Below are 15,299 nucleotides of genomic sequence, written 5' to 3' on the forward strand. Positions count from 1 at the left end.
TAGGGGTTAGGGTTAGTTAGGGTCAGGGTCAAGGTCCTTGTTGTGGTCAGGATTAGGGGTTGAGATCAGGGTCTAGATTGGGGTTAGAGATTAGGGTTAGGGTTACAGGGTAGTGTTAAGGCTTGGGTCAGGGTCACAGTTAGTGTCAGGGTTAGGGCCAGGGTTAGAGTCAGGGTCAGAGTAAGTGTCAGTCAGAGTTAGGGTTAGAGGTTACAGGTAGGGTTAGAGTCAGGGTCAGGGTTTGGGTCAGAATTTGGGTCATGGTTTTGGTTATGGTTTGGTCACTGTTAGGTTAGGGTTAGAGTTGGGTTAGGGTTAGAGTTGTGTTAGGGGATAATGTTCGGGTTTGGGTTAGTGTTAGTGGTTAAGGTTTAGGGCTAGGCGATAGTGTTTAGTTTAGGGTTACTGTCAGAGTTAGTGTTCAGAGTTAGAACCAGGGTTAAGGTCAGTGTCAAGGTCAGAGTCAGGGTGATGGTTGTGGTCTGAATCAGGGTCAGAGTTAGGGTAGAGGTCAGTGTTCTTGTTGGGGTCAGGATCAAGAGTTGGGGTTGAGGTCTGGGTGAAGGGTTAGGGGTTAGGGTTAGGGGATAATTCAGGGTCAGAGTTAGGGTCAGGGTTAGGATTATGATGATGGTTGAAGTCATGGTTAGGATCAGGATCAGGGTTGTGGGTCACTGAGACAGTCTGGCCGGGTTTCAAGGAACACCCATACCAGATGAGCTCTAGCATCTCCTAATGACATTGCAGCCATGCAGCCTGGTAATCCCATTCAATCTTGGGCGCCGTGGCAGCAGGCTGTGCCTCCTCCTCAGAGAATGTCCCTGACGCCAGTTTCTCAGTGCCTGGAGAACGCCTGTTTCTCCCTTTGGCTGAAGGTTGCCCGCGTTCACGCTGTGTAAAGACACAGACACACATTGCTTGCCCTTTGGGGGCCCGAAACTCAGAGCCTGCATACAAGAGTCTCAACTGTACTTACACCCAATTTCGTTCTGTCTCTTCTTCCGCTAGATCGTTAGTACGCTCTAATTTCAATTTCAAGTGTTCCTTATAGATGGTTTATTTTAAGCCAGCACGACCTTTCAGGAGAGGAAGTGACCATCAACACTGAGTTAGTGGATTTGGTACGTTCGTTAATTACAGTGGTTCCTCATTCTTCCCAGATTCTGCATTTGAGAGTTTATTTTTCCCCTCTTTCATTTCGATTTTCTTAAACATTTTGAAACTTGTTGGGCCTCTTTCCACGAAGACCTGGAAATGCAGGAATGGAGCAGGGAGAGAGGGCCCACACTCCCTGAATTGGGAGCTTCTTTGCCTGGGAGGGCGACTCACAGGCTGACTGCTCAAGGTTCCTGTTCGGGTCAAACTGTGCAATTTTGGCTTTCAAGAAAGCACCTCATTACTAGAGGCTAGGGAGGATGGGGTGGGGGTGGGGGAGGGTATGGAGAGCTTGGTCCACAAGTACAAAGGTACGGTTAGGAGGAATAAGTTCTAGCAGGTGACTACAGTCAGCAACAATATATTGTATATTTCAAGATAGCTAGAAGAGAGGATTTTGAATGTTCTCATTGCAAAGAAATGATAAGTGTTTGAGGCGATGGACACGCGAAGCACCTCAATTTGATCATTACATTGTATGCATGCATCAAAACATCACACTGTACCCCATAAATGTGTACAATTAGTATGTATCAATTAAAAGGAAAATAAAATTAAAAGCAAGGAAGGAAAGAAGGACCACCTCTCTCCCCGTCTGACCCTGGCCAGCCTGAAGGGCAGCAGAGTTAAATAAAGGGACACCGCGGTCCCCCCGCCCCCTGCCAAGAACCCACCAGGACAGGGAGGAAGCAGCCAGGTGGCACGGGGGCTCTGGAGCACCCAGCAGGCCAAGCAAGAGGCTCAAGGTGGTCTGGAGCTTTTCTGAGAAACACAAGTGTGAGGTCAGAGCAGCCTAAAGTCACTTGAGGATGATGGATGATTCTTTGACTCTGACTCCCTGCCACGCCCCAGGCTGGACCCAGGGGATGCTGGATTTACTAGTGTTCCTCATGGGTAGGTTTGGGGAACATGGCTCTGGTTTGTCCAGGACTGTCCCGTTTTAGTGAGAAAGTCTCACATCCTGGGAAACCGCTCCTGAGACGTGAGAAATCTCAGTGTTTGGGGACGAATGTGGGAGATTAGAGGAAAAGTAAAAGGTCCATATGGTGATCCAACAAATAAGGGTTGAAAGCAACATAGGTTTAGTGCCCAGTGGGTATGGCCCTCACCCACCCGCACACACGAGCACACGCGCACACACCATGCACACGCGCGCAAACCATGCACAAGCGCACACACCATGCACACGCGCACACACCATGCACGTGCACACACACACACTCACCCACACACACCATGCACATGCACGCACGAGCACACGCGCACACACCATGCACGTGCGCACACTCATGCCACACACCATGCACGTGCACACACACACACCCATGCCACACACACCATGCACGTGCACACACACACTCATGCCACACACCATGCACGGGCACACACACACTCATGCCACACACACCATGCACGTGCACACACACACACCCATGCCACACACACCATGCACGTGCACACACACACCCATGCCACACACCATGCACGTGCACACACACACTCATGCCACACACACCATGCACGTGCACACACACACTCATGCCACACACACCATGCACGTGCACACACACACACTCATGCCACACACACCATGCACGTGCACACACACACACATGCCACACACACCATGCAAGTGCCACACACACACCCATGCCACACACACCATGCACGGGCACACACACACTCATGCCACACACACCATGCACGTGCACACACACACTCATGCCACACACACCATGCACGTGCACACACACACACCCATGCCACTTGGCCGGTGTCCCTCCCCCACCCGGGGACTGGAACGCTAACAGCTGCCTGCATAAGGGGGCCCAGTGGCCCTCGCAGAACCCTCCCCCAGGGTCCCGTGCTGTGGATACAGGTGGCCCTCACTCCACCTCACTGCAGACTGCCACCTTCCCTGGCTGGGCTCTCTACCCTGCGGATGCTGTACCTGACCAAGCCCGCCTCTGGGGCTTCATGAAGACTCGACTCTGGGCGGGGCTCCCAGACAGTCTCCTGCGAAGTCCTAGGACAGAGGTGCAGGAGCTGTGAGAAGACGACAGGCTGTGAGGAGAAGAGAGGCCATCGGGTCTGGATGGGTCAGGGTGGGCTGCTCAGCTCCTGTGGCCGCCAATGCCAATGCCTGGGGATCCACCTGTGCGCTTTTCTGGGGCTCTGCAGCACGGGCTGCCACACGGGTCACTTCGCACTGCTTGCAGATCATGCCCTCACTGCCCTGGGCGGGGCTTCTCTGAGGGTGTGGGTCCTTTCCTCCCCACCCTGACACTTACAGAAGACAGCTTGTTACCCGTCCTCCGCCTTGGCTGCCTCGGCCCTTCCCTACACGCATGCTGGGCTCCAGCTGCTGGGTGGTGCCCCTGTGCTGCCTGAACAAGCCCACAGGCCCCTCCACAGCCCCTCTGCCTGCACGCCTGGGCTCTGCTCGGAACCCAGTGCCCACCTGCCCACGCCCACCGCCCCATGTGCCCCTCCACTGTTCCCTCAGCCTGGGTCCCAATATCCCCGCCCACTGCCCCATACTACTGTCTGCTCCATCTGGGTCCCAATACCACTTCACCCACGATCACTGCCCCGGACCGCCTCTCCACTGTCTGCTCCATGTGGACGACGCTGCTCTCCCAGGTCCCTATCCGGGTCTCTCCAGACCCCGATCCCACCCCAGTCCATCCTCCTGGCCCATGCCTGCCATCCCAGCCCACTCTGCTCTGGCCTGGCAGTGGCTCCAGCTTACTCTCCCACCTTCCTGGGGTCTGGGGGCGGTGTCAGGCATGTCTCACAGCCTGGCATGTCCCTGCACAGAACACACACTCAGGAGTGAGTGTACTCCACAAACAAATGAGCAAAATACTTCCTCCCCCAAGCCACTTTCTGGATCCTTCTCAGCGCTGGACAGACAGCAGAGCTGTATTCAAATGGGCCTCTTTTTTAATCAGACTCCAAACATAAGGAAGGAATTAAGCTTTGAAGGCGGTATCCTTCCCAAACCTAAGCAAAGATTCTTGTTTTGGAAGCGTCTCCTTTGAAAATCATGGAAAGTTGTTGCTGACGGGCTTTCTTCTGAAATCACAGGGCGATTTATTTATTGAGGCTGTGTGCTGGCTGGGATGGCCTCTGGAGATGAGCATCTGCTGCCCTGGTGTGAGCCTGTGATTTGGGCATGCCCAGAGCACATGCAAAATGTGCCCAGAGAAGCTGGTCTGCTCCAGGGCTGGGGCCGACATCCCTCTCAGGACTGTGCTTCTACCGGGCCTGCCCCTGCCTGTCCTGGGTCTGGCCCTGCGGGTCCCCCCCCCAGGTCTCTTCTTGGTCAGGAAGGTAGTCTCAGGCCTCTGCACTCGGGTTCCCTCCCACTCCTGGTGCAAAAATGAAAGATACGGGGTCTAGCATCCATTCTCTGCCTCCTGAAGACCCGCTGCATGACTCGGGCTCTGTGGCCTTTTCCAGAGAGGCTCCTAAGCCTGTCAGCTTCCCTGTGCAATCTGTGGCTCCACCATGAGGTCTGGTAACACTCACTATTGCTAGTGCTCACTACTGGACACACCATAAAACTTCAGCCCCCAGGGCAGCTCTGTCTGCTCTACTTCACAGTCAGAGGGAGCCCGCTGGTTAGACTGTCCCTGCCCTTGATACCCAGGATGCTCTTGGACCAGCTCTGCCAAGCTCTCCCCCTCCCCCAGATCACCATACGTACATACACCTCTGTGCCTCGGCCCCTGCTCTCAGCCACAGGCGAAACACCATTCCCTGAAGGCCACCTTACCTCTCCTAGATACTACCAGCGGCTTTGGGCCTCCCCCTTGTGACCTGGCCCATGGTTCTCTCACTGCGGACCTGCGGGGAGGCCTGTGTGTCAGGCAGCTTCCTCCCTGTGCTCCAAGCCCCCTGAGTCCAGGATGGCCTCTATTCCCTCCCAGGTGCTGGAAAGGGGGTCGGGTGGGGTGTTGAATGATCCCAGTGTCAGGAGGTCTAGACTCCTCCCGGCCCCAAACATGAGCTCCCTGAGGTCAGGGACCTTGTAATGAGTGATTTGGAAGGTACAATTTTGAACCACAGCACTACAAAGGACCTAAGAAGCCCCCATGTCCATCTCTTCCCCAAAGCAGAGACTATCTGTCGGGAGCATCCTGACCCCTGGAAGCTCCAGAGTGAGGGCCCCAGAGTCCCCAGCTGGTTGTACAGGGTGCAGAGGACTGGGCCAGCTATGGACTGACTCCCTCCACGAGGAAGACCTGAGGCCTCCAGAGTGGGGCCCAGTGAGCTTCAGAGGCCTGGCCTCTCAGGATCTCTATCTCTTCCCCATTTTCTCCTCTCCCCCTTGAGACTGACATGCTAGCGAGCAAGCTGTGCCTGTGACCAGTGGGCAAACCATGATGTCCTTTTGCAGATGGGCTGGCAGCCCCGCCCACAATTGCTTTGTTAGTGTTGCTGACCTCACTGCTGTAAACACTATACCACGATATAAACCATTAAATTGAAAACATGCTGCCATGTGGAACAAATCCTGACGTCTCCGTGGATGGGACTGTATCCACCCGGCCGTTTTCACTGTCAGTCAACAGGGCAGGGAAAGCCCTCCCTTTCCCTGGCGCTCTGGCAGTTGCTGTGGCTGCACCTCCCTGGCCTGCTCTAGGTTCTGGGCTGGCCACCACTCTGCAGTTACACTGCCCAGGGACTCACATCAAGAGGTGCTATGGAGGGGACAGGGCACTGGTTACCTCACCAGCAGGGCCAAAGATGGTGTATTTTCTGGTGCTTATAACAGAATACTTGAAACTGGGTAATTTATAAAGAAACAGAATTTATTTATACTGTTTTGGAGGGTGGGAAGTGCAAGGTCCAGGGAGCACATCTGGTGAGAACTGCCTTCTGGGTGAGAACTCTCTCCAGGGTCCTGTGGTGAGCAGAGTATCACATGGTGAGAGTGGCCTGAGCAAGAGAGCCAACCTCCTCACTCACTGTCCTTATAAAGTCATCAGAATCACACCCGTGACAATCCATAAAACTCGTAACTCCATGAACGGATCAGTCCATTCACAAAGGCACAGTACCCTCAATCCAATCTCCTCTTAAAGGCCCCACTTTCCACCACCATATTGGCGGTTAAGTGCCAACATGAGCTTGAGGGGGCATTCAAACCACAGAAGACCATAAGAGTGGTCTGTCTCCATGGCCTCACCATACCCCTTCCACCTCCCTCAAACACACTGAGGTAGAGGAAGGTGGATGTCTCCCAGGTCCACCAACTCTGATGGGCTCCTTGAACAGGGATGACCTTCACAAGAGGGCACTGGCATGTCTCCACAGCCCCTGAAGCCATCAGGAGGAGGGCAGCTTTGATGGGTGCTGGTATGTGTTTCACAGATAACAACCCTGTGAATGAGAGGAGGAATTGCAGAGGCAGGAATGCCCACCCATCAGGGCCCATGCATGCTGGGCTGGACCAGGGGCTTTGCCTATTTGGGATGTTGGCTCTTTAGAACTGTATGTGGGAAGTGTGGATACCTCCACATTACAGATACAGAAATGGATGTTCAGGGACAGGAAGTAACTTCCCAAGGCCACACAAACAGTTCAGTAGAGCCAGCACTGAGGGACAAGTGTCCACTCCCACCAGGTAAGTGAGAGGTGAGGGCTGGACCATGGCTTCCTGGATGGAGGAAATAGAGAGGTTCCCAGCCCTGGTGTACACACACATTTTCTCAGTTATCCAACCAAACACAAATTAGGTGCTGGTGAAAGGATTCTGCAGATGTAATTAAAGTTCTGAATGAGTGGACCCTAAGACAGGAAAAGTGCCTGGTGGGCCTGACCTGATCACAGTAAGCAGAGTGTTCTCAGGCTGGTCACGGAAGGAGAGTCCGAGATTCAGCATGAGACGGACTTGATGTGCTGCTGCTTGTTCAAAGATGCAGAGAGCCACAGGGCAAGGAACGTGGGTGGCCTCCAGGAGCAGCCCTGGCTAACAGCCAGAGAGGAAGCAGGGACCTTGGTCCAAAAGCTGTGAGGAACCGAATTCTTCCAACAACCTGGATGAGCTTGGAAGAGCCCCAGATGAGCCCACAGGAAGACACAACCCGGCCAACACCTTGATTTCAAATTCTGGCCTCAGGAATTGTGAGGGAATAAGTTTCTGTTGCTTCAGGCCATGCAGTTTGTGGACTTTGTTACGGCAGCCCCAGGAAAGGAATACAGATTTTGCTACCAGGAAGTGGGTGTTGTTGTAACAAATACCTACATATGTGGAAGTGGCTTTAGAATTAGGAAATGGGTAGAGTCTTGAAAAGTTTCGAGGCACATGATAGAAAAAGCCTAGACTGCCTGAATAGACTGTTGGTAGAAATAATGATATTAAAGACTCTGCCAGTGAGGGCTTAGTAGGAAATGAGGAGCATGTTAGTGAGAACTGGAGGAAACTTGTTACAAAGTGGCAGACAACTTGGTTGACTTATGTTCTACTGTTGGGTGGAAAGCAGAACTCGTGAGTGTTGAACCTGAGGAGATTTCTAAGCAAAGTGTTGAAGGTGTGGCCTGGTTTCTTCTTGCTGCTTATAGTAAAATGCAAAAGAAAAGAAATAAATTGAGGATGGAACTGTTAGGCAAAAATAAAACAAAAGACAAAGACAAAACAGAAACAAAACCAAAAAGAGCAGCACTTGATGATTTGGGAAATTCTCAGCCTGTCCAGATAGCAAAAGATGCTAAAATTAGGAGATTCACTGTTAGGAAAGTGTGCTGTGGAGAGAAGTCCAAAGGTGTGGCTAGGAAACTTTTCACTGAAGAGATTGGTTGTGTGACTTGTGCTCCCCTCAATCATCTCAGCAGAAGCCAGGAACTGGGACAGGGCTATCCAGAAAAGATCTGTGGAGGGCCCTCTTGTCTAATGGCACTGATCCCTGTGATGTGCACAGGAGACCCACAAGGTTTTTGAGAATGTTATATAAGCAGAAACACTGCAGGCTTAGACTGATAGGTACAGATACAGGATGAAGTAAAAAAGGACTGCTGGAATTCCAAAATTCTACAGGCAGCAAAAGGGCTGATAAAGGTACTGTGCTGTGGAGATGTTCTATCCTTAAAGAAAAGGAAAGAGCAATTCCAAGGTGGAGCTTTGAGCTTAGAGGGCAAAACCTTGAGTCACAGAGGATCATTCTCAGGCCTTGAAACCTAATGAAATTTGCTCTGCTGGATTTTGATATTATGTGGAAACTAACTATATATATATCTTTTCTTTTCTTGAGATTTAGGTTTATAAAAAAATTGAGTAGAATGTACAGAGTTTCCATATACCCCCTCCCTGTGCACACACAAGCCTGCCCCCAAATAAAAATCTCTTTTCCTCTTGGTATCCCATTGTATGTATGCTATAATTTGACAGTTGTCCTACAGTTCTTGGGTATTCTGTTCAAGATTTTTTTTTTCGGTCTTTTTTCTTCTTAGTTTTAGAAGTTTCTATTGTCATATCCTCAAGCTCAGAGACTCCTTCCTCAGATGTGCTTAGTCTACTGACACGCTCACGAAAGGCATTCTTCACTTATGCTACAGTGTTTTCAATCTCTAGCATTTCTTTTATTCTTTCTTAGAATTCCAGTCTTTCTGGGCCGGCCCTGTGGCGCACTGGAGAGTGCACCGCTTGGGAGTGCGGCGGCGCTCCCGCCGAGGGTTCGGATCCCATGTGGAGACCGGTTCCACTCACTGGCTGAGCGCGGTGCGGGCGCAACACCGAGGGTTGCGATCTCGTTGCTGGTCCTCAGTGCGGGCGCGACACCGAGAGTTGCGATCCCGTTACTGGTCAGTAAAAAAGACAAAAAAGGAAAAAAAAAAAAAATTCCAGTCTTTCTGCTTATCTGATCCATATATTGTTGCTTGCTGTCTACCTTTCCATTAAAGCTGTTTGCATACTATTGCACCGAGAGTTGCGATCCCGTTACTGGTCAGTAAAAAAGACAAAAAAGGAAAAAAAAAAAAATTCCAGTCTTTCTGCTTATCTGATCCATATATTGTTGCTTGCTGTCTACCTTTCCATTAAAGCTGTTTGCATACTATTTGTAGTACTTTTCAAAAATTCCAGGTCTGATAATTGCCATGTTCGTGCCATATCTGACTCTGGTTCTGATGCTGGTTCAGTCTCTTCAATCAGTTTGCTTTTGTTTCTTTTTTGCCTTTTAGTATGCCTTGTAATTGTTTATTGAAAAGTGGAACTGCTGTAAATAGGCATTTAGTAATGTGCTGGTAATGTGGTGGTGGGGAGGGGAAGCATTCTATATCCTGTGATTAGGTGTCAGTCTTCTAAACCTGTGTCCTGGACTAACTTCACATGTGCATCTTAGTTTTTCCCTCCTTAGGTGGGACAGGATGGCTGGAGGGGGCTGGAGTTTTCCTTCCCCCACGTCAGTTAGGCTCTGATAAAACCTCAGAAGGTTAGGCTCTGGTAAGTAGTTTCTCCAGAGGGCAGGCCTTGTCAAGAAGAACAGAGTGCTGCGGCATATTTCAGAATGGGTATTTAACCTTCCCTCTGCTGGAAGCACAAGGGTATCTTTCTTCCATATTCAGTGTGAGACCTGGTGGAGCTACTGGAGGCAAAGTCACATAAGCGCAGGGTCTCTCCACACCCCCAACCTTTGACTGTGTCCTCCTGGAGTTTTTCTCTCTCAGGCCTATGATGAGCCTCCAGCAATTCATCAATTACAGTTCCCATTTTCCCATGTCAGTGCTAGTTGTCATGGAGCTTCTGCTCCAGTAAGTTGATTCTCTGTATTTGCCTGTAAGTCTCTCCAGTTTTGGGGGCAGCACTTTGCCCTGTGACCTCACTTCCCTGATGAATCTAAGAAGAGGTGGTTTTTCAGTATGTTCAGCTTTTTTACTTATGGATAGGATGAAGTAATGACATCCAAGTTCTTCACTTGCCAGACAGGAAAGGGGAAGCTGGGTGACTTCTCTAACTTCTGTTTTTCTTTTTTAGAATAAGAATGCCTATTACAGCAATGATATGCCTGCCCCACCATTGTATTTTGGAAGCAGATGACTTGTTTTCTGGTTTCACGGGCCTATGCATGGAGAGGAATTTTGCCCCAGGATGAGCATACCCAGAGTCTCCTGATACCTGATGTAGATGATTAAGATGATGAGGTATTCCGGACAGTGAGGAGCTGGGGGACAGGGGAGGCCCCATCTCACATGTGAGGTCCTGTGGCCTGTTGACTTAAAAAGAAACTGAGACCAATTACATATAACAAGAGTTTATTGAGCCAGTATGATGATTGCAACTGCAGAGACACACAGATCAGGTAGCCCTGAAAAATGTGTTCTGAAGAGGGCCAGTAGAGCTTAATATTTTATAATCACAAGAAGGAGGAAGGGTCAAAGGAGAGAGAAAAAGACAGTGCCACCAACTTACTTCATCAAGCTTTCTGCTGGTTGTACCTGATATATAGATTTGGGGTTGTTACTAGGGTACCTCCTACATGCAGGGATCTACAGTAAGGCTCACAGAAGAATCTCAGGTTATTTTATGGCTTTCTGGCACCATTATGGCTGCTTCTGAGTAAAATGTTCTCATGATAATGTTTTTAAGAATGAGTGGATGTGGTTACTGACTTATCCCATGGTACTATAATTTATCTGACTGGTCAGAGCAGATTCTTTTGGTTATAAGGACAGTGAGAAAAGTTGGAGGACCCCACCCCACACTGTGAGGTCCTGTGGACAGTGAGAAGTCAGGGGATATGGGAGATGTGGGAGACCCCGCCCAAAGCCGATTCCTGCACTAGCAGCTGAGATCCAGAAAGAGAAATAGACGGAAGTCCCATCTGGGACCGCCCGTCCTCCACATCTGGCTCCCACCTAGGACTGCCCCTCCTCCTCCACACCTGGTTCCTACCTGGGGCAGCCCCCCAACATCTGGCTCCACCTGGGACTGGCCCCCCTTCCCCACACCTGGCTCCTACCTGGGGCAGCTCTTCCCCCCCATACCTGGCTCCGCCCTACAGGCTTGCCCTCCTGGTTCTCCTGCATCTCAAGAGCACAGAGTGAGGCTCCAAAGAGGACCCTAGAAATGGAGGGGCCTGGGACAGGGGCACATGTCCAGTTCCTCATTGTCAGAGACAGGCAGAACTCTCCTCAGCGTTGTCGTGGTGCCCAGAAACAAGCTCGAACACCCAGAAGCCTGATATGAGCATCCAATTAACAGACAAAATGCTTCATCCAACCTAGAATGGCCAACCCTCCCGCCTGACCCACCGTGATGCTGGGCTGGACCCTGTAGCTCCTGGCCCCTTGCCTCATGGGTCTCTAGACAGATGCTGCCTTAGGGTGTGAGTCTGCCTCTACTGAGACACCCCTGGCTCCCAAGGTCTTGCTTGGGAGCCTGAGCCCTGCCGCTGACTGCCCTCCACACATGGGAAGGAGTGTGCTGGCTGTGGTGGACATGGAAGGACCTGCCCTCATGGCCTGGTGCCCGAGCCTGGGGCTGCCGTGCCATGTGCACGGTGGGGCTCGGCTCCCATGCCACATGCATTGTCGTGCTTCTGTCTGTGACAACTGAGGGGGTCCTCAGCAGAAAGCTCTCCCAGAGAAACACCGGCTCATTCATGCAGGGGTAAAACATTTGCCACCAGGAGGGACATTGGGGGGGAAGTGAGGCTCTGTCCCTCAGCTCACCAGGAATGGCAGAATGTGCTGGGGGGTTAGGAGACAGCGATGCCGGCAGCCACACATGTGGGGACATCTTGCCTCAGCTTCAGGACTCACTCGTTCAAACCCATGGGAGTCCTGGGAGTTCTGGCAGACCCTGGTCCTGGCTGGGTGACCAGGACAAGCCCCACCCCAGCCAGGTCTCCTCACTGTGGAGTAAGGGCTGGACTGAATGGTCACACCACAGCTCTTTGCTCTGGATACTCACAGGTGGCTGCTCTGAGTTAGCGGGAAGTCCCCGAATCAAGCCCTCCCCACACACCCCTCTGCTCTGCTTCTTGCTGAGGAAGCTGGAGGGTGAGACGCAGAAGCCCTTCTGGGAATTGAGGACCACCCTCGCCTTCAGACCAGCCGAGGAGCCGCCCTGTGGCTTTTCGCGTTCAAAATGATTCAGGGAAAATTACCCCCTCAACAAATCCGCTGCTGTTCTAAGTTTTCAGATGGTGCCAAGAGCTTGAAATATTACGTGGATGCGGAAATCAGTTGCAAATGTGAAAACTGATTATAGTTTGCGCATCTTTCAAGTTTTACCCAAACCCGTTGCTAATCATTAAACTGGCAGCAGAGAGAGGCTGGGGGCCATCACAGACAAGGCAGAGGGGCCCCCGAGACCAGGCCCCAGGCGCTGCTTGGAGGCACCTTCTTGCAGCTGGGGGTGGACACCCCCCCTCCTCCGCTGCCTTCCAGAGGGGGCTTCGCATCACAGCCCAAACCAGACCAAACACACCCACCCCGACTGACGGCATGCAGGCAAGCGTCTCGTGGTGTTTGAGAATGTCTCCAGGAACTGGTGGGTTTTTGTTTTTTCCTCTCTCCTAAATGTCTGCGTGTGTGTTGATGTTGGGCCTCAAGAGAAAGTCACTGGTGTAAACCAGCACCAGCCATGCCCTAGCTCCCTCCCCCTTTCCCAGATTTCTGACTTTTAAAAGGAGCAGGAGGATTAGCAGCGACTGCAGCAGTCAAGCCCGGGAGAACCGGCACCAGCAAGAACAAAGAGGGCAGAGAGGGTGGCTCTGCAGGCCGTGGGTCCCCTCCTGGGGCCCTGCACTCAGTGCAGCAGCCACCAAGGCAGCCAGGAATGCTGGTGGGCGGGCCCAGGCCACACCATCTTGGGGCATGAGGAGATGAATTGGTCGTCAATGAGCAAGAAAGAGTTCATGATCTGTGTTCAGTGAGGACAGCACCTGGTGGGGCCACCACGTGCCACACCTTGTAACCAGCACTCGCAGCAACCACTGAGTGTTCCTACACTCTGAAGATGCTGTTTGAACTTCCAAATGGATGAAGAAAAACACCAAAGATAGAATATGGTTTCCTCACACACAAGAGGGATGTGAAATTCTAATTTCACAGTTTTTTTGGAACACAGAGTCCATGGCTGCCTTCATCCAACAAACAGCAGAGCCAGCAGTTGCCAGAGACACAACATGGCCTGCAAAGACTGCAGCTCTTACGACCCAGCCTTTCACAGAAAACCTGCCAACCCCTGCATGAAATACACAAAGGAATCAGGTCTTCTCGATGAAATGTCAAAGCAGTGTCACTGAGGCTCAGGTGGGGATCATACCTGCATTGGGCAGTCTCCATTCTGCCCAGCTTTATAGAGAGTGTAAAGCAAGGTCCATGCCAGCATGATGCAGACAGCACCTAGGGACCCACCCCCGACCTGTCCCAGGCTATGAGGGGAGCAGTGTGGGTGCAGGAATGCAGGTGGGGATCATACCTGCATTGGGCAGTCTCCATTCTGCCCAGCTTTATAGAGAGTGTAAAACAAGGTCCATGCCAGCATGATGCAGACAGCACCTGGGGACCCACCCCCGACCTGTCCCAGGCTATGAGGGGAGCAGTGTGGGTGCAGGAATGTAGCACATGGCGTGCTGGGCCACACACATGGAGCAAACGTGAATGTCAGAGGACAAGGCCACATTGAGAGAGTAAAAAAAAACAGGGAATGCCCCACTCTGGACTGAAAAAGAGGCCCAATGACAGGAACTCCCTGCAACTCTAGAGGCAATCATGCCAGGGTCTGATACCTGTGATCCAGCCACCACAAAGCAGCTGCCTGGGCTGCCAGAGACAGAGCACAACTAAGACAACCACCTCGTCACAAAGGACAGAGTAAGGCTGCTACACAGCCAGCAGAAACTCCCTTTCCTCAGCAGTAAACAAAGACAGGAGAGTCAAAACCCCCCAAACCAGCTACGCACACCTGCACACAGAATATACAGCTGACACACCTGCTGAAAGAAGAGACAAAAGGCATTGGCTCAAGAATTAACCTGAAACACTGAATTTCCCCTCCCTGCTTGTCCTGTGCTGTGTCTGCAGTCAGTCAAACTCAGTGTCCCTCCCTGCTTGTCCTGTGCTGGGTCCGCTCCCTCCTCATAGCTATCCAGAGTCCACTGAGGCTGTCTGCTTTCCAGGGTGCGTAGCTGCAAGTGGCCCATGTGCCCGGGGTGCAGTGTAGGTGGCGGGAGCCGTGTGTTGGGAGCAGGTTGGGCAGACGCTGGGCTTAGGTGCCATCTGAGTGCTCTCCTGGGCTGACGGCAGCAACGTGTCAGGCACGTGTGTGTATTTTAGCTGCTCAGGACTGTACAGAGGTGGAAGGGGCAGTGTGTGAGCCAGTCACATGGCAGAAGGTCTTGTGAGGCCTTGCCCTGGTCCCAGGTGCGGTTAGAAGCACTCATGGAAGGTGTGAACATGGCAGGGAACGGGGCAGTCTGCCTGGGGTGCCTGTGTGTTCGCATGTGTACAAGCACATACAGACACATGTCGGTGAGGACCCCTCGCTCCTTGTGGCCTGTGAGGATCCGCGTGTGTAGGTGCAGCCTGGCCTCCTGCACTTGCTGCCAGTCCCGTGTGAGGACCTGATGCAGCCCGTCCTCCTCTGGGCTTGGTGTATGTCTCTCGCCCATCCTGGTGCTGTGCACGGGGTTGGTGCCACAGGGCCACGTACCCTGGAAGGAGGCTCAGGAGCATTGCTCACCTGTCATTATCATAATGAGAGGCCTTGAAATCCGGACCCAGTTCCCCTTTGTAGGTAGATCAGCACAAGTCAGAGCAGACAAAGGGTGGGGTATACTTTACCACGTAAAGAAGAAGACTGAAAGCTCCTCCCAGAGTGACTTCCACTGGTGCCACTTCCTGCCTTCTTGGAGGGTGTCCACATTGGCCGGGCTGAGCAGCCCCGAGCTGGCCCATGGTGATTTGTGTAGTGGCCCCAAACCTCACCTGAACCTCAAAATGGGACCCTATGTGGAAATAGGGTCTTGATAGGTATAATTAGTGAATGATCTTGAGAAGAGATCATCCTAAATCTGGGTGGCCCTAAATGCAATGACAGGCATCTTCATACCAGAGAGGAGAGGGACATTTAGGACACACAGGCACAGGAGACAGCCACAGGGAGATGGAGGCAGAGACTGGAGCCCAGG

This window comes from Galeopterus variegatus, unplaced genomic scaffold, assembly GCF_000696425.1.
Source record: "Galeopterus variegatus unplaced genomic scaffold, G_variegatus-3.0.2 Scaffold3665, whole genome shotgun sequence".
Classification (NCBI taxonomy): Eukaryota; Metazoa; Chordata; class Mammalia; order Dermoptera; family Cynocephalidae; genus Galeopterus; species Galeopterus variegatus.